At 36.7% G+C, this 20,443-nt stretch overlaps 1 long non-coding RNA gene across 1 annotated transcript in view; it reads left to right on the top strand.

Moving 5' to 3' along the window:
- Positions 1-15,168, top strand: part of LOC118766447 — a 21,321-nt gene extending 6,153 nt beyond the window's left edge. The window contains exons 2-3 of the long non-coding RNA XR_005002381.1: positions 12,206-12,211; positions 15,157-15,168. This is a non-coding gene — a long non-coding RNA (uncharacterized LOC118766447). The remainder of the gene's footprint in view (positions 1-12,205; positions 12,212-15,156) is intronic.
- Positions 15,169-20,443: the final 5,275 nt, after the last annotated feature.

Below are 20,443 nucleotides of genomic sequence, written 5' to 3' on the forward strand. Positions count from 1 at the left end.
TAGTGCGAAAACCAGCTGGGAAAATCGAGTAACAGAAAACCGAGAAATCCTAAATTTCATTCTTAAGCTAATTGCGTATTTCTGTATATATATATATATATATATCTATATCAAAAGGATGTGTTATGATACTATTCCACATATACAAAGACAGCCAGGCCAAGAATCAAATATACCTTCATCATCAGCCGCCCCACGGATATCATTATGGTTTTGACACCTGGGCAGTACTCTTCAATCCGGCGGTATCAACAGCACTAAAATAAGTGTTGTTGAGAACAAACATACCAAAGAAACCACAATTTTCAAATACATTTACACTATGTACAACCGTATCGGTAAATAAATTCAATAAGTAAATTACAACCAACTCCTAAGTACGTAACTAAGCAGCGGACAATCCTTTAAGTCATTCAAATTTTATAATTCCCCACTGTCTTCCATAGTATATTATAAAAGTGAAAGTGAAATTTGATTCATTCAATCAAATTACAGGCAGGATTAAACAAAGAAACACATAAACCAATGTACATTGTATCGGTTATTAAAAATAAACATGCTACATCGCGAACAATCTTTAAGTTCATACAAATAATAATCTCACCAGTCTTCCATACTACTACTTTATATAAATCTCTTCAAAACAAAACAAACGCGATTGAATTAAATTAAACTAATAATATAGTTATGATTGAAAAGTTAATGATAAAACATTACATACAGTTCTATATTTAAGAGATGAGGAATTATGTACATTATTTACATTATTTACATTTGACGGATATTTGTCCTCATCTTACTTGTTGTTAACACAACGTTCAGCCTTCATCAGATGTCTTGGAGAAATTTCGAACCTGGGTTCACATTCCTAAGGTATTTTAATAATAATAATGATAATAACGATAATAATGATAATAATAACATCGAAAAATACCTTAAGAATGGGAACCCAGGTTCGAAATATCCCCAAGACACCTGATGAAGGCTTGAGGGTATATCAGCCGAAACGTTGTCTTAACAACAAACAAGACGAGGACAAATATCCGTCAAATGTAAATAATGTAAATAAAACACTACATACTCATTACTATATCATCGCTACAAGCTATGATATTAAATTACCAATAACTAATAGAAACATTACATTTAATTAAATAGGAACTAAAAATAGTACTTGTGATTAACAATTATTATAAAACCTTGTTATGTTTAAAGCTAATATGATATCCGAGCTAAAGATGAGGAAAAAAATGGGAGAGAAGGGTTTACGAATCCAAGATGGACAGATAATCAAGTCCTACCTCTGGTCCCATGCTGTAGTGCTGACAGGGAAAGTGATGTGAGGGCAAATCGAAATGGAGTTGATACCCCCGTCAACGATGCTATCTCTGATGCCCTTTATTCTGCTTGTTCCCCAACTCCCGCCCCTCAGACTTCACAGCTCAGCATCCTCTACACCAACTCGTGCTCCTTATTCCCAAAGTTCAGTGAACTATTTACACTGGCCCTACGCGACTCCCCTGATGTGATAGCTATCACCGAGACTTGGCTGACTCCAGCAGTAAAGGACTCAGAGATCCACCTGCAGGGCTACGTCCTTTTCAGATGTGACAGAGGAAAAAGGCGAGGTGGAGGTGTTGCTGTGTATGTTAGGTCTCAGCACAAACCGTCCTGCGGTATTCTACCCACAAATGCTCAACCTACAACCAAATTCGATGCCGTCTATTGCAAGCTGAGCCTATCTGAGTTTTGCCTGCCCGTGTTGGCTGTCTACAGGCCGCCTTTGCCGACCCCCAGGACGATGCTCATCTACTCGAAGCGATAAGATTCGTTTCAGCTTCGCATGACTGCTTGGTACTAGGCGACTTCAACGCTCCCACGATCGATTGGCCCGCATCAATTTGTACAACACCTTCCCGGTTCGGCCAGGCCCTTCTTAACGTGGCTGAAGATTGTTTTCTCTCGCAACATGTTGAATATCCGACAAGGCATCGGTCTGGGCAGCAGCCATCTATGCTAGATCTGGTATTCTCCCGCTATCCAAGATCAGTGTCAGACGTATCTGTGTGCGCCCCTCTTGCCAAGAGTGATCATGCGGTCCTGAAGTTCGTCATGCACACAACTTTTTCCACGCCCACGATTACTTCGCTGCCACGTAGAGTCTTCTCTGCAATTAATCTTGAAATTCTAACCGAGGCTTCCGCGCTTCTGGACTGGCGTTCCCTGATGACGTTGTCCTCAGTTGACGAACTATGGTCATCCCCCAAAGCATATGTAATCTGTTTGACTGACCAGGCAAGTTCCCGTTGGACTTCCCAAGAGGAAGAAACACAAGCCCTGGGTGACGAAGAAGGTTAAACGAGAACGTCGACTCAGAGATATTGCTTGGGCTGAATTCAAAAATCTGGATTCGACTGCAGCTTTTGAGGTGTACAAAACTCAACGAGACCGAGCCGTGAAAATTGAAAAGAAAGAACGCTTCAGTTATGAATACAAAATCGCGGCAAATGCCAGTAGCAATCCAAAAACCTTCTTTGCCCATGTCCAGCGGAATTCCCGCTTGAACAACCAGATTGCAACGTTGGTAGACTCAACAGGCGTATCGATTGAGGACCCTTATCAACAGAGTCAATTATTTGCCGGGGCTTTTTCAACTATTTTCAAACAAGATGATGGTCGTGAACCCCCTCCATTTGATTGATCGGTACCTCCAATGCTTCGATTGATCATCACGCGGGACCAAGTCAAAGTGTTATTCAAGGCCTCGATGTCAACAAGGGTCACGGCCCTGACGGCATACACCCACAGGTTATCAAAGCGTTGGCTCCGGTCATCTGCGAGCCCTTAACACGACTATTCAATATGTCATTGGCGACGGGTGTTATACCTGCAGACTGGAGAACAGCGATAATCTGCCCAATTTTCAAGAAAGGGAGCCGCGAAGACCCGCTTAACTACCGACCGGTTTCCCTTACATCAATAATCAGCAAGATGTTCGAAACCATCCTTAAGAAAAGTATGATGCTCCACCTCCTAAACACAGCCTCGATCACTGATTCCCAACACGGCTTCGTGCCGAAGAGATCATGCTTGACCCACTTACTAGTAATGGAAGAATTGGTGACGCGCATCCTCGATGATAGTGATGCTGTTGACATCGTTTTATTTGACTTTTCCAAAGCTTTTGACTCAGTAAACCACCGCCTACTACTTGTCAAGCTTCAAGCATATAGTTTCCATCCGGATATTGTACGATGGGTTGGTGCCTTCCTCTCAGATCGCTCCTTCCAAGTTCAAGTTAATGGTTCGCGGTCCGACGTCTCCAGTGCGAGCAGTGGCGTGCCTCAAGGTTCAGTGCTTGGGCCCTTGGCATCGAAGCCACTTGTGAACCAAAATCTTCTGTTTTATTATAAATGTCAGTACATATTTCAGTAATATCCTTAATGACTAAATTGACATCTGAATAATTACTATTTCCTATATTGTTGCCATTTCTGGTGGCTATAAGCTCACTAGGGTATATTTTACTGAGTAAAAACTCAAAGAAACCATAATTATGTATAAATATATCTTCTATGTATCTGCAGCATCCATCAAGTTCTTTAAGTAAACCCATCTATTTCCTGGCATGAAGAAAGATAAAGGTCCACCAATAGGGGGCTATAATTGCCACCTATTGGAATTCCCCTAACCTTCTCAAATACCCTACCCGCAAACATTTACAAACGAAGTATATATGTATGCAATTAAGTGTTTGTATGTATGTGTATGTTTATCTGTCTATACATACACACACTCACACATACACACACATACACACAAATACGCAAGCACTCACACGCAAGCACACATACTCACCCATACAAACGCATGCAAACACACATACACGCACATGCGAATACACTCACACGCACACACACGCGAACGCACACACAAACACGCACATATACACACATGCACACACGCGCAACGCATACCGACGCGCACACGCATACACACACTCGCACACGCATACACACACTCGCACACGCATACACACACTCGCACACGCATACACACACTCGCACACTCATATGTATATGTATATATACATTATATATATATATGTATATATAATTATATATGCGCATACATCTTTATGTGTATAAAAATATATTTACATATTTGCGTGTATACGTATTTATATACAAAGCCACATACATATAAACATATGAATATACATAATTCTTATGTATATATATATACAAACATACTTGCATACACACACATATACGCTCATGCACTCATACATACACATATAATAAGTTATATAATTGACTAAGAATGTTCTTAGATCTAGAGAGATATGCGCAACATGATAAATATGTAATGTCACCAGGAAATAAATTTTGCTGTAAAAACAATGTGATGTCTTTTGAATATAAAACATGTACATAAAATATTTTAGATTGTGGAAAGTGATAAATTAAATAAATTACAATTTCTGTAATATCAGATGGACTTTATATAATTGCTTAGACTCTGGAACTATATAGAATTTTGAAAGTTCTCGATACTGAAACTTTCAGTTAAAATTGCCTAGTTTTGCTAATATAATAAAGTATAAAGTACAGGAAATAGCACCGTAACTTTACAGTTCTTGTGTCTAATTTATCCCCGAGATACTGGTTCAGATAATGTTTTTATGTTATGCATCCAATTATACTCGTATAATTATCTACAACACTTATACAGGAAAAATAACTTATTCTTCATAGCCAATCTATTAGTGGCAAAGTGAAGATTTGTAAGACATTCCATAAATGCATACACTTGGGTGAATGCATCGACAGTTAAATCAGCACACCAACTCAACCACATAATTACAGACAACGGGTATTCTCTTAACTCAAAAAGTCTTGTAACATTGTTAGCAACTAACTTGAACTCTCTTAAGAGACTTTAAAAACGTAGGCCTTAGTATTTCCATCTGTAACAATCTTAAAACAGCTAATTTCTTAGACATCACTGTAGTTTTATAAAACCAAACCTATCCATACAACAAACCTAGCGAAAACCTCAACTACATCAACTTTTCCTCTAACCACCCACCATCCGTTCTAAAATCTGTTGTAGAGAGCGTATCCAACTAGATTTCCTCACTGTCCGCCAATAAGGAAATATTTTACCAATACCTCGAATATTATATTGGTGCTCTTCAATGCGCCGTTTATAAAAAATTCATCGAATACATTTAATCGAATAAGCCTCTTTCCACTAAACCCAGAACCAAGAACAGTTCCACCCCACCCAAACAGAGCATTAAATATCCCCCATAAATCTCTGATTATCCTTCAAAATTTCAAAGTAATAGACGACCTAAAAGACAATCCTCCCATCAGATAATCCCAAACCCTAAATATGTCACCACCCACTGAAATCGACATTAGCCCGCGCCTCCAAAGCTCTGTCCACACTCCAATAACCCCTGTAGTCGGAATAAGCGAACAAGAATCCGTGACGCTCTCTGGTTCCACCAAACATCACTCTTAATCTTTGGACCCGGGTACCCAAACTCTTCACTTTACTTTAAAAAAACATTTCCCTAAATGCAGCCCACGTAGAAAAATCTTTAACCCCAATCTACAAAATTGACTTACTCCACCACCACCACCACCACCACCACCATCACCACCAACAGTGCCTTAGTAATCCGACATCTTAACAAGAAGAAATTCAGAAGCCCACAACTAGTTAACATTCACCCTAATAGCATAACTCACCATATCTTCCAGCTCCATGCATATAAATCCAGAACACAAATAAGCCCCCTTACCAACACTAACTCTCAAATTTCCTACCATAATTCCATTACTAACGTCGAATCCTTAAACCTACCTCACGACATAACCATATCTCACACAGAAACTTACCAACACATACGCCTACATGTACCTCTACTGGATCATACAGTACACACACGCGCGCTCAACAATATATACTCCTTAATTCTCAGATTTTAGTAATTACTATCATAGCTCCACCTCTCTAGACTTTCAATTTCGTTACTATACCATCTCTCTAAGCATAAAAGTTTTCCTCCCTTCGAATACAAATAATTTTTACCCCACCCTCCCTTTTATCTACACTATTCTAATCAAATATCATTCCCAATTCCTATCTCTCTGGCTCAGCCTAAATGGCCCTGTTGAAAACCGTCTGAGAAATGACAGCGCTTAAAATCTTTAGTTGTAAACTCTCTCACTCCCTTATATATATTTTCTTTGTTCTTCCTTAGATTCTTAATTTCTCTTTACAATTATATTCTCCACTCAAACTGTGCTTTCTGCGCATTCTGATTGAATCCTCTGTATACTAACATAGGCCTCCTAACGACAAGTTAAAGCTTCCGAGGTTCCGTTCACTATGAAGCATATATAACTCGGACTTCACTCTATTCCTTAACTCGTGTGTGTGCGTGACAAACAGTGTTGAAAACCAGCGTTGGTGTGTTTGCGTCCCCATAGCGTACGGGGACCGAGAAAATAAATACTATTCTGAAAAAAATAGTCTTGGTTCGTGAGTGTGGGGGTGGGGAGTCCGTTTAATCGACTAAAAATTCAAGCCGGTGCCCCAGGATGGCTGCAGTCCAATGACTGAAACAAGTAAAAGATAAAGTGTCATTGCAAAAATTCAATATATATCCCTAACAAGAGAAAAGAAAAACTCTCCAAGTTTAAACTCTGGAAATACAGATAAACAGCCGATGAGCTGGAGTTAATACATCATCAATATTCTTAATAATAGCTGTTTTCGGAATGATCAAAATGAAGATATATACAAATATATAACGAAAATCGTAGACTTCAACATTTTTACTAAGATCAGAAAATATCTCTAGACACTGTACACATATTATACATAGGACATTCACTGCAATGGAAAAGCACACACATACACACACATACACACACACACATACACACACAAACACACACGCATACTCACACATACACACACACACACACACACACACACAGCACATACAAAGCACAAATTTGAGCCAAAAATCAAGCAATAACAATAAACCAGTGAAAAGATTGTGATGATAATAATGATAACAACAACAACAATGATAATGATAATGATGATGATGATGATGATGATGATGATGATGATGATGATGATGATATTGTTTTATTATTATTATTATTATTATTATTATTATTATTATCATAAGGATCCTGAAAATAAAAATAAACACTACTACTACTACTTATAGTATTAATACTAATAATAATAATAATAATAATAATAATAATAATATAATACTTATGATAGTAATAATAATAATGATAATAATAAATAGTAAGCTCAAATACAGATTGTGTATGGCGTTGAAAACAATAATTAAGTGCTATTCATTTGTAATCTCTTAGAATTTTATCAGACTTGCATCTCTGTGAAAGGAATGGTGGTGGTTGTGGCTTTAAGAGACTGAATTTACTTTCTTCTTTTTGTAAATATTTATTTCGCTGCTTATCAACAATGACCTCATTAACAAGTTAAATTAATAACTATTATAAGCATATAGACCTTCTTACACAAATACCAACACACACACACACATGTTCCACCACACACATACAAACCTACATACATATAGGTATGAAGGTGTGTGTGTGTACAATTGTTATATTACCTTTATGCTAGAATGAGAAACATTATTCTGAAACGTCATTCCGATTAATATTTAGCCTATTTTTAATGATTTTAATGCTAGATTCGTGTTTCTGTTATCCTTCACTTTGCATTTTGTAGGTTTTTCAAGTACCAACATGTATATATATATATATATATATATATATATATATATATATACATATATATATGTATGTATGTTTGTATGTATGTATGTATGTATGTATGTATATATGCATGCATGCATGCATGTATGCATGTATGCATGTATTTATGTATGAATGTATGTATGTTTGACTGTATGTATGCATGTATGTATATGTGTATGTATGGATGTATGTATGTATGTATGTATGTATGTATGTATGTATGCTTATATGTATGTATGTATGTACCTGTGTATGTTCCCTTCCGTTTTTCATTATTGAAATTCTTCCTTTGAGGAAGGAGCTGGTTTCTAACAAAGATACAAAGCTCCATCTTGGGAATAATGATAAGATAAAAAAAAAGAAACAAAACAAAACACATTTTAGCCTTGTGCAAAATCTTGTATATGTTTTTACAGATAGTATTCGTAATGTACGAATTATGTAACTGATATCTTTGTCTGAAAGCCCTACCTTATCCAGATTATCACTTAGTCATTTACTCCCCAAACCGAGCTCACCAATTGTTATCGACATAAATGTGAATTCATAACCTGGCCGTTTCGAAGTAGTTGTCCATAATTATCCTCTTTCTCTTTGAATTTCAAAGAGATATTCACATCAATAGGACAACTGACCTTTATGACAGTACACACTTTTACTTGCTGCCCCAATCAAACAATATACAGTGTGTTATGTTTACACTTGACATATGATTTGATGGGAATGTTCCATTGGTATTCCTTGGTAAGTATTCAAGAACGCGTTGATTCTCAATATATATTTTAGTTCAGTCTTTTTTTCGAATGACATTGTATATTGTTTTTGTGTCAATGTCGTGTCGCATATGGACGGAGAACCTTTGGATATTTGGGGACAGCTGCTAATCAAATGTATGATATCTACAGAAACATGACATATTCTAAATTTTTGTTTGCATTTTAGAGTTCCAAGGGCTTTACTGTCTCTTTTGTTTGTTTGGTATTTCGTAGCAGTTCCCTATTCTTGCATTGCAAACGCATATCAGTCACTCGTCCAAGAAAAGCTTCGTTTGAGGTTGATGATTCTGTCTTCGTCAAGCATTCGAAAAACTTACCCATGCATGGTCAATTTTTGCAATGCTAAGCGTTTCACATCCAATACTTTTTGAGGTATATTACTCCGCCTGTTTTGGGGTTGTATAGGAAGTCTTCAAGACGATCTTACTTTCCATGGAGCTCCCTGCCGATACGCAATATACTGTTCTGTTCACTTTTCAGCATGTATTTTCGCTGTTGTTGATTAGAAGGCGATGTCTGAGAGACTATACGACATTCGAAGGTTTTCTACACTGATCTCAAACCTCTACCTCCTTTGTTTCTTCTCATGTAGGGCTTGTCGATATCACTACTTTGGGGGATATTTCATATTTCAAGAGAAAATCAGTCACCAGTGATATAGGTCCGTTGTATATGAATTCATTATCTGCAAGAGTATTAGCTTAAAACAGCAATCTTCGTATCATACTTAATGGAGATACATCATGGAACGCTTGATATATTACACATATTGCTATTTGAAACTAACATCGGATACCTGAAATTCCAACCGAGATTCGGTTAAAGAGAAAGATACAAAATCATAGTGTAAGATTTAAACATGTCACATATAATAGATTATACTTATAATGTAGGCATTGAAATTGAACACCAGGCAAACAAAACACGGTATAATTAGGAATGGATGGGTTGAATCGTTTAAAGTGACCCTAATATTTGACTGATACTTCATTTCATCGGGAGGAAAGGCAAAACTGACCAGTGGAATTTGGACAAGAAAAGTAAAAACCAGAACAAATACCATTATATCTGATGCTTTATCAATACTGTAAACCCACTGTCCTAAAGGTAAAAGAAGCACATGACAATGTCAATATACATATCACTACCAGTCTCATCAGCATCTCACCAGCTACAACTATAATATGTTCTCTCTCTCTCACACACACACACACACACACAAACACACATGCACATAGAAATTACTAGAGGATACTTGGATATATTCAACACATAACGGTTGCAAACCTTCACAGACAGATGATATTGAAACGGTCATTGTCTAAATCGAAGATCCACAGGTCAACTTATAATATAAATACTTAGGGTTTGGCATTGATATTATAGAGCAGGAAAATTTTCCGCCTTGTTTGTCTTTTTATTGGATCAGTTCCTTTCTATCCAGTTTTCGCTATGGGTATATTTTTCTTATTTTTCCTTACGTATTTTCTTTATTTTATATATTGATACGAATAGCCTCACATAAGTTTAGTTTAAATCTTTATCAATTCACAACAAAACAACAATATTCCACATAACAAAGAGAAAAATCAACAACAAGCAATAGAAAGCGGACCAAAGATACACACTTTGAAATAAAATGGATATTTGAAAAGTTTACGACCACATTTTTTCTAAAATCACCGCAATACACTTTGGAAAAATTACAACACGCTGGCTAGTAAACAACTTTCCAGGTCACCCAGCCTTTTTCCTTAAATTCATAAAGTAATCATATGATGGAGAATAATTGGCCATAACGGTTGCAAACCTTAACTGACAGATGATAGTGAAGCAATGATTGTCTAAATCGAAGATCCACAGACCAACTTATAATTTGGTATTGGTAGTATTATATAACTAGTAAATTTTCCGCATTATTACTATTTTTTTTTGGCACAGTTCCTTTCTATCCAGTTTTCACTATGGGTATTTTTCACATTATGTATTTTCCTTATGTATTTTCTTTATTTCATTTGTCCCAGATGACGCTATCTGATATTTTCTTCCTAAATTATTTTTCTGTTTGTAACTTAGCTTCATATTTTCCAGCTGGAGATCAACAGCGTCAGATTCACCTGCCTAAAAAGTCCGCAAAGGTTAATGGAACACATCATTCTAATTTCATTACCTTAAAATAGTTGTTTATAATACTGAAGTGCTATTTAGGTCTTCTATTTTGGTTTCAGAGAGTTGATACATTATTTTTGGAATGCTGTGCTTATGTTCATTGTTTCCAATATCCAAAACAATGGTATATTGTGAAAGTATTCTGATAATTAATCCGTGCCATACTTACATTATTGTTCTTCGTTTTGCTGATTTAAAATGATACTTGTTACAAAAATAGTCTTTATTTTTGTACATTTGATCTAATGGCAAATTTCATTGTTTTGCAGGAAGCACTCTACCTACTTGAGAATACGCAGCCATCAGAGTTTTGAATATTTATGGAAAAACAGATTAGTGTCCTGTAATTTTTGAGACCCTGGTATATTTGTTTACGGAAATTTGTATGGTATTCTTCAGTGGTAATCCATTAGTTATTGTTTATTGTATTTTCAGTTAATTAATTGCTGTTGCTGCTGCAGTATTATATATAGAGATTAAGCAGGTCTGTGCCAAGACTAGCTGTTGACTCAAACACCGCCCGGCAATGGTATTCCATCGATGTTTCCTTGTATGATAATTACAAAGTATGAAATAAATCATTCAAAGTTCAGCCTTTCCCCACTGCAGACCCAATAACGATATTAAATGCAACTTGTATTTAAAAAAATAATAATTTATTTAAGCCTGAACAGCATTAAGCAATATGAGTAAATTGCATAATTATAATTAAGTTAGCAGTAAATTTCTGGGGCCTGGTGTAACTATACAATTTGCACTATGGTAAAAAAAAAAGGTCCTGTGGTGCGTCTGTCTTTGGTGCCCTTATATTACATACCGGTTAATATGTGAGTATTCCTAAATTCTCTGATATTATGCTGGATCATGCATTTAAAGTCATCGTAGTTGTTTTCCCTTTTTGTTCCACGTCTGTTGTGTCTCTGTGTTGTACGAGGTCTGATCAATAAGTATCCGGATTTGCCATAGTAACGAAGCTAATGTACTCGGTGTGAAACCGCAAGGCAAAAATTGATCTTGAACTCTGTTGTGCATGCACACTAAGTTTTATCGTTCTAGATCACATCTGCTGTTAACAGCAGTGCTTAGAAAGAAGGCGTGTAGCGTGTGATCGTTGCATTGACCATGACAGACAAAGTTATCATGATGATATCTGCTCTGAGGCCTACGCAAAGTTGCAGAAAGTGTATGGAGAGGTGTGTATGAGTTACATACAAGTGTACGAGTAGTTCAGACGTTTCCAAGATGGCCGAAAAATGTTGATTTTAACGAACGTTCGAGGAGACCCGCAACCAGCAGAACTGAGAAAAACATCGCAGATCTGCGTGCAACTGTGAGGGGAAATCGTCAGCTCACCATCTGTGAGTTATAAGAGGATGTGCAGATTAGTTGCAGTTCAGTTCAGTTCATTATCACTGAAGATTTGGGCACGAGATTCATGTCTGCCAAGTTTGTGGCAAAACCGCTTTCAGCAGACCAAAAAACACTCGGGTTGCAGTTGCACAAAATCGCTTTGATTGTGTCGAAAAGTTTGCGTAGGCCACTGAGCAGGTAACGCCTAGCTATTGGAAAAATTTGATGCATTTCTCTGCTCAACTTTGTGCGACGATCACACGCTTTACACTTTCCTTCCATGCAATGCTGTCAACGGGAAGTGAGCTAGAACGTTCAAACTTTGTGTGCATGCACAACAGAGTTCAACGTCAATCTTTGCCCAGCGGCTTAACTTCGCGTGCTTTAGCTTCGTTACTATAGCAACAGACCAGATACTTATTGATCAGATCACGTACACTTGGATCTACATAATTAAAAAATATGAAAGGGGTTCCCTTTCATATCGATATCTGGGCAAAACTTTCCAGTGTTTGTTTTTAAGCACTAACACATTTGGAAGTATCTTATCCAAAATACATTTCTCGGATTATTTGTATATTTTCCCCAATCCAGGATATATATTTAATTTTCTTGATATTGTTTCAACTTAAAATTAAATCTTCTTTCCTGTTATTCTAATTAAATGCTCACATTTTTATTTCACTGAACAGGGATAAATGTTTTACATTTCGTCAATTCTATATACAAAATGTTCTGGTAATTTTGATAGATTTCGGTGAGGTTCTACTTACTCTATTCAGGTAGAACATGGTTTCCATAGATACTGCCATGAATAAAGAGTTTGAAAGGTTATTTCATCTTTTCTTTCTTAGATGTACTTCTGTGTAAAAGATCCCTTGAAAATTCTGCTTTTGTTTCGTTAATATTTCCTGTAGATCTCTGTTTATCCATATCGTGGGGATGTACTTCCGTCCATCGATATTTATTGATTTTGTTGCATTGAGTTTAGCTATTATATATTGTTTCTTTCGCTTAGGCTTCCTTTACCCTTGACACTGCTTATTCAGGTTGAAAGTTCTGTATAGGAATGCTGTTTACTATCTGTGTTTGAGAGTATACATGTGGTTGAGTATTTACACACTTATTTCAATAGAGTCTTGTGCAGTTTTCATCTTTTCGATATTCGTTACTTCTCTGCCGTTTCTTTTATAATAACTTCTCTTGTTATGGTTATGGTAGTTTCTGTTGTGTTATTTTAAATGTGTTGTGAGGGTTCGCATGTTTTGTGTATTTTGGAGCTTGCTCCACTACTTCCGTTGCTTTATAAAACCTTATCTCTTTGCGTGTGGTTGGTTCTTTTGCTTAATTTCAATGTCTGTTGTTTGTGTGAGCTGTGAGTTTTTCTTTTACTATTTCTGATATCTCTTCATTGTTTATTACAAATAGCTGTACACTGGGTAATATACATTAGTTTAGTATTGTCTTGTATCTTGGTTTTACGTTCACCTTTATGGTGCTAGCGTGTAGTGGTACGGTATAAATGTGTAATATGCATGTGCAATTTATAAGTATTATTTATCGTTCCCTTGTTTCTTCTGTTTTATTTTGATGGACGTTTTCAATAGAAAGTTAGTTATTCTTGTTAGAGATAACCGTTTGAAAAATTCCCGCTCCTGAAACTCTTGCTGCATGTGCTTCTTAATGTGATTGCATTTAATACATTAAACTTATGTAGAATTCCTCATAAATCCTGAACCATAGGATATTGTTTTTATTGATGTCTGTATAACTGACCGTGTTTGAAACTGTTTTGCATAAAGTTAGTTCCGTCTTAAATTCTCTCTATTTGTTCTCATTGAGTGTTGTTGTTCCGTTTTTCTATCTTATGACCACATGCTGCTATTTGTTATTATAAACAATATATAGGAGGCGAGTTGACAAAATCATTATAGCGTCTGAAAAATGCTTTATGATATTTGTCCCGACTCTTTACATACTGAGTTCAATTTTCAGAGAGGTTAACGTTACCTTTCATCCTTTCAGTGTCTATAAAATAAAGAACCAGTCAGGTACTGTAGTCGATGGAGTTAACCAGCCCCCTCCCTCAAAATTGTTGGTTTTGTGCCTTAATTTCGAAGCCGTTATAAACAATATTTGTGCAAAATCAATACAGTAAAAACATAAAACATGCATTAGTGTACCTTGTGCGTTCGATTAAAAGATTTGTGTACAACGTTTATTTTTAATCTTTTATGTTTTACTTGTTCCAGTCATTGAACTGTGGCCATGCTCAAATTTGGTCGAAAAAATTGACCGCAGTACTAATCTTTTAAGACAGATATTTATTCTAGCGATCTGTTTCGCCAAATCGTTAGGTTACAGAGATGTAAAGAAACCAACGCCAGTTGTCAAGGGGTGTTGAGTAACAAATATAAAATAAAGCATACGCACATATACATATTTGCACATTCTTTCTCTATCTCTCTCACAAATACACACACACGCGCACACACAACCACAAATATACATACACACATATATAAGACGGGTCCCCAAACAGTTTCTATTTACCAAAATCACTTACATGGCATTGGCCGGTCTGGGGATATTGTAGAAGATACGTGTCTAAGGTACCACACAGTGTGCCTGGACTTGAAAACACTTTCGCAGAAAAGAAAGTCTCAGAGTTTCTTAAAGTATACAGCCAGCCCTGCACCTATAATGTTAATATTTACTCTTGGATTATGTCTATTTTACTTTTTCTGGGGAGAAGGTGATGCATTTCCTTTTATTTGAGCAGCTCGTTCCAGGAATCTCTTTGATTTTCAGACATTCCTCAGCTCCTACTGTTATCTTTCATTCTATAGATTCAATGTTGCCTTTCAACTTGTAGTTCTATATCCAAAGCTGAATGGAAACAGTGTAGCAATTATTATCCTCATCAACATTATTATATTTCAGGATTCTTATCTATAGGTCATGTTTTTATTACATTTCCAAGACATATCCAGTCATGCTGGTCCTTAACAACCATATCATCTTGATATCAGTATCTTTGTGGGTTGATATATCGCAATGTATGGTCATTTCTCATTGTCTGATACTTTTTCTGCTGTATATACATACGAACTTATCTTGGTCGATATTTTATAATACCAGTATAACAAGTCATTGGTAAAAATATACTCAAATACCAGATACAGGTAGTGTAGAACATGGGTAATGAGGAATTGGAGTTCTTTCCCGGACATCGTTGAAAACATTATATAGAGGTTCCTATGGAGTTTTGCATAGAGTTAATGAAGATATACTGAGGTGGTAATGTTGCTTGGTGTTATATCTCCTTGTTACATGAAGTACAGACATAATCGTTGGAATACTAAGACGCACTAAAATTTATTTATTACGGCAGCTGAAATTGTTCTTTACTATTTTATTTTCTGTTCATGACTCACATGCCATCAAGTCTACATTGAAACGTTGTTCAGTATCAGCTTTTATATGAAAAACAGTGGGATAGTATATTTGTGTATGTTGGCTTTTGCCGACATTATATCGCAATGCATGCGGATAACACCTAAAACTCTGATATTTCCCTGTCTAGCAAACACATTGGCCTCTTCTTCAATATATTTAAGAGGTAGATAAAGCTGAAGAATGAAGTTCTGCTTTCGTATATATTTCATGAAACGTGATTAAGAGTATATGAGTAGGTAGACATTCAAGTTTTAATTACAAATTTCCAGTAGTGAAATATTTGGCAATCTAGTGAAGGAAGTCGGGTTCTCTACTTGTGTTGTCATGTACTCTTTGTGGCTATGTTGTCTGAGATAATATTAAATTTTGTGCTTATATTTATATCGTAATTAAGCAAGTGAAATTTTATTATTCAGGTTTATCATTGCACCATTAAATGTACTTTACATTCAAGCAGTGTGTATGTAGGTAATTGATTTTGGATGATTTGAAAGATTTGTATGTTAAATCTAATTTTATGTATATTAGGATTACGTTTTTTTTGTTTGTTACTTGGTATTGCACTAGTTAACTGTGTACGCTTTCATAGAATTGGAAGGTGTCTCTGTAAATATGTGCTGCAGGGTCTGTTTTATTGATCTGAAAGTGTCTTGTGTAGTATTTCAGCAATACTTTGTAGTACTATCGTTTGAATATGTCAATATGGTGTTTTCATTTCGTTCATGTATTTATCTTATACAATCGGTGCACCATTGAATATCTTAATCAATTTTGCTCCCGTAGGCTACATTTAGATTATTTTAAGACACTTGTCCTTTGCTAGTTCTTTGATAATCGTAGAAACAATATTTTGTTTAAAAGTGATCAAAGTCCCCTACAGAGAAGGTATAAATGAGTTTGATACTCTTAGAGTATCAATTTGTTTTAGTTGTCAACAGAGGCAGAAACCTCAATATTATCTTAGTCATGGAATCCCAATTTACTAGATTTTGTATTTGCCAAATTTGGAAGAATAAAAATCTGCAATGTATGTATTTTGTCATCCTCTTTTATGATTCAGCCGATTCATTGTCTTTAATAATCACTACTACTAGGTAGGTCAGAGTAGTAAAAAAGACGACAATTTAATTACTGAGAATGTATATATGTATGTATATAGTTTTTCTTTTATTTGTTACTTGTTTAAGTAGTTAGACTGCGGTCCTGCTGGGCTACTGCCTTGAAAACTTTTTAGTCGAATGAATCGACCTCAAGTATTTATATTTTTGAAGAATGCTACTTATTCTACCGGTTCCTTTTGCTTAATCGCTTGGTTACTGGGACGTAAACACATTAACATCGGTTGACAAGTAGTGGTGGGGGACAAACACAGACACAAAAGTACATACACATACGCACCCCCTCCCATACACAAACACACACATACACGCACATACATGACGTGATTCTTTCGGTTTCTAATCATAAGGCTAGATCATTTATCTGCGATGGTTTCAGCCAGAGGTTGAAACCACGCTGAAGGAACGCTTTTCAGTGTGTTTATACTTCTTTTCTGTAATGTTTTCAGTGAAGTAACGTGTTGGACTGAGATTCATTTAATTGCGCCTCTTTCCGCGATGTGGGTTCATCTGGTGTCTCAGATAAAATTTTGTTCAGAAGTACTTTGAAAGCGTCCACATGTACACCACGCAAATCTCCGAGTTGTTTGACAAAATATTGGACAGTTGTGAACCCTTGGAACACAAGCTGTTACAATCTTTATTCTAGATGGAGAAGACGGGATCTTTGGTACTATGCAATGCCGTTCAATTCGGTGGGAGCTAGGCCTTCCAAATCTTCCATATGTATACCACTCCATATGTATATCACTGCATTTCTTTCACGATGAAGTAACGAGTCGGACTGAGCTTCATTTAATTGTGCCTCTTTCTGCGATGTGGGTTCATCTGGTGTCTCAGATAACATTTTGTTCAGACGTATTTTAAAAGTCTCCACATGTACACCTCATAAATCTCCGAGGTTGTCTGACAGAATGTTGAGCAGTTGTGGACCCTTGGAACACAAACTGTTACAGTCCTTATTCTAGATGGGGTTTGGTATTATCCAATGCCGTTCAGTTCGGTGGGAGCTAGACCTTCTAAATCTTCCGTATGTATCATTGCAAATCTTTCACGCCTTCCCTCTAGGTACTAGATCTTTAATTCCTTTAGCCTCTCCCAGTAGCTTATCCATTTCACCAAGTCAATCTTCTTTGTGTAGTGGCACTGCATTATCCCAAGTTCCGTCCCCAGTTTGACACTTTGCGGTGACCACAGTTGGGAGCAGTAATCCAGACGACTGAGAGGGAGAGGAGGGTTCTCTATAGCAGTAGTATAGTATATATAGTATCCTTTTTCCTTTTTCTGAGAAATCTCGGAATCAATCCAGCTTCTCGCCTGCACAATGCTACCATCTTGGTAACATGCATGTGGTATGTTGCATCATTAATCATGTGGATTCCTAGGTCATGCATCAACTCTGACTCTAGGATCGCACTACCCTTGGTCCTGTGTAGTGCGATTGTATTTTATTTGTGGGCTGTGAGTGGAATCATTAAAACTACTCAGCATTGAATTGCATATTATTTTCATCAACCAATTTTTATATTGAATTCAAGTCCTTGACCACGGCACTCGTCCGCCTGCATTAGCTTAGCTAGTGAGAGTGACTGGATGTATGGCTGAGGGAATGTCTGAGAGAGACACAACAAATAATAGCGGTCCCTGTACAGTTCATTGAGAGACTCTACTGAGAGAGCACTATTGGCTGCAACTGTCCGAATTTTGACTTTTAAAATGTCACACATCCGCTCTCTGAGGTTTCCAGCGATACCAGTCTCACGCAGTTTGTGACATATGATCAATTTTGTCAAAAGCATTGGCAAAGTCGAGATATATCACATGCACATCTAAGCGGCTGGACTGCTGTTTCAGTAACCAGTCATAATGCTGTAAGTATTGTATGAAGCAGCTTCAGTCTGGAGTGAAGCAATATTGTGTATTTGAGCGAGTTATTATCTTCCAGAACGTCATTAGTTTGTTTCTGAAATTGCGTTCCTTCAATGACCTTGCTATCGTGTGAATCAGAGACAAAGACTTGTAATTTTTAGCATCTACTCTGTTTCCAATTTATGAACAGGGCATATTATACCTTCTTTTAACAATTTCAGAAGGTAACTCCGAAAAATTATCTGTAGTGGTTTTGCGAGAGCTTTCTTGTATATCTTTAAAAGAACAGCTGGAAATTTATCCGGGCCACTTGTTGAGTTCGAATTCATCTCATTAATTGCCGATAGTCCATCTTCCTCCTCTACGCCGATGTAATCGATTGTTGCCACTTTCCTATGTAGATCTGCAGTATTGAAAAGCTCATCATTCTTGCTTATTTACATGTTTTTAAGTGGAGACGTAAAGACACGTTGAACTTATTTTTTAACACATCAGCTATCCTCCTGGGGTCTGTAGTTAGTCGTCTTCTTCAAACGGTAGCCATATCTTCTCGTGCACAAAGGTAGAGGTTTTCAAAAACTTGTAGAAGCTTTAAGATTCCTTTTATATTTTCTATCGCTTAGGTTTCTCTTTCTACCCTTTCCTTTTCATGGATCTTTAAAATTGCTTCTTTGAGGTGGGATTCCTCACTACCTTTGAGTTGTTTATTTAAGAGATGGGAAGTCTTTATTTTTATAAAGTGTACCCTGTCGCGGGGTATAAGGTTTTGTTCTGTAGTGGCTCTCTTCTCTGCCTCAAAATTAAAGCATATGATTCGCATTATTGACATGAATTCTTAAGTTTCATATCAGAGTCTTATATAGAGAGTCTTTTAAGCGAAATCTCGGGAGTATCTGCTTTTCAATTGACTTCCAGTTAGCTTTGTTGATTAATTAGTTTTGGACCATATATTGGCAGTTCTATCATGTTGCAGTTTGAGAAGTATGTCGGGGATATCTTCATATTGTTGGTGAAGCAGAAGTCTAATATGTTATTGTTCTGGTTGGGGAGATTATTCCATGAACAGCATTCTCGTGAGATCAAGTAAAGATTCTGGTCGATTGGGTTCTTTGTGTGTCATTCCTGAGATTATGCCACCTTCTGGCCATCTGATATTGGGAAAGTCAAGTCCATTAACACATTCATCTAGCTTTGATAGCTCTTCTTTTAGCAATGTAAAGCTTTCGTAAAATTTACAACCGTGATTTGAAGTATTGGGTATGCGATATAATTAATGTGCATACTACCACATCAAGATGCTTTAAATGAATCATGAGTGTTTTAAAGACCGAGTATGAATGTGATAACCGAGATACTGTAGTGACATCTTTATGGATCTACAATGCAACTCCACTATGACTTCCTTCTTTTCAGTCTGCACACAATACAGCATACATTGCTATTTGTATCTTTGCATCATTTGTCTGCAGAGGGATATGACACCGCAAGTAAAATGCATATTGCATGACTGCACGCAGAAAGATCCCTCAGGTACGCAATTTTGTGATTTACTGTTGTTTTGATATTTATCGGAAGACTTGTTGTCATGGTCGGCTTTGCGACAATGGTGGCCATCCTAGGTCTGTCATTTGTGGCAACCTTATGTGTGAGTATGCACGATGTAGTTTTCTTTGCAACCATGCCAACTCTTGCATTCTTTTGTGCCGCACTTAAAAAATAAATATGCTGTTCTATATTTGTAGGTCTCACTCCAACTGCATACAGATTTTCAGTGTCCTGCTTATTTGCATTGGGATGAGAGCCTCTTTAGGCTGTGTGGAGGCGCATGAGTGGCTGTGTGGTTCCGGGTTCAATCCCACTGCGTGGCATCTGG

The sequence above is a fragment of the Octopus sinensis genome, linkage group LG1, assembly GCF_006345805.1.
Source record: "Octopus sinensis linkage group LG1, ASM634580v1, whole genome shotgun sequence".
NCBI classification, from domain to species: domain Eukaryota; kingdom Metazoa; phylum Mollusca; class Cephalopoda; order Octopoda; family Octopodidae; genus Octopus; species Octopus sinensis.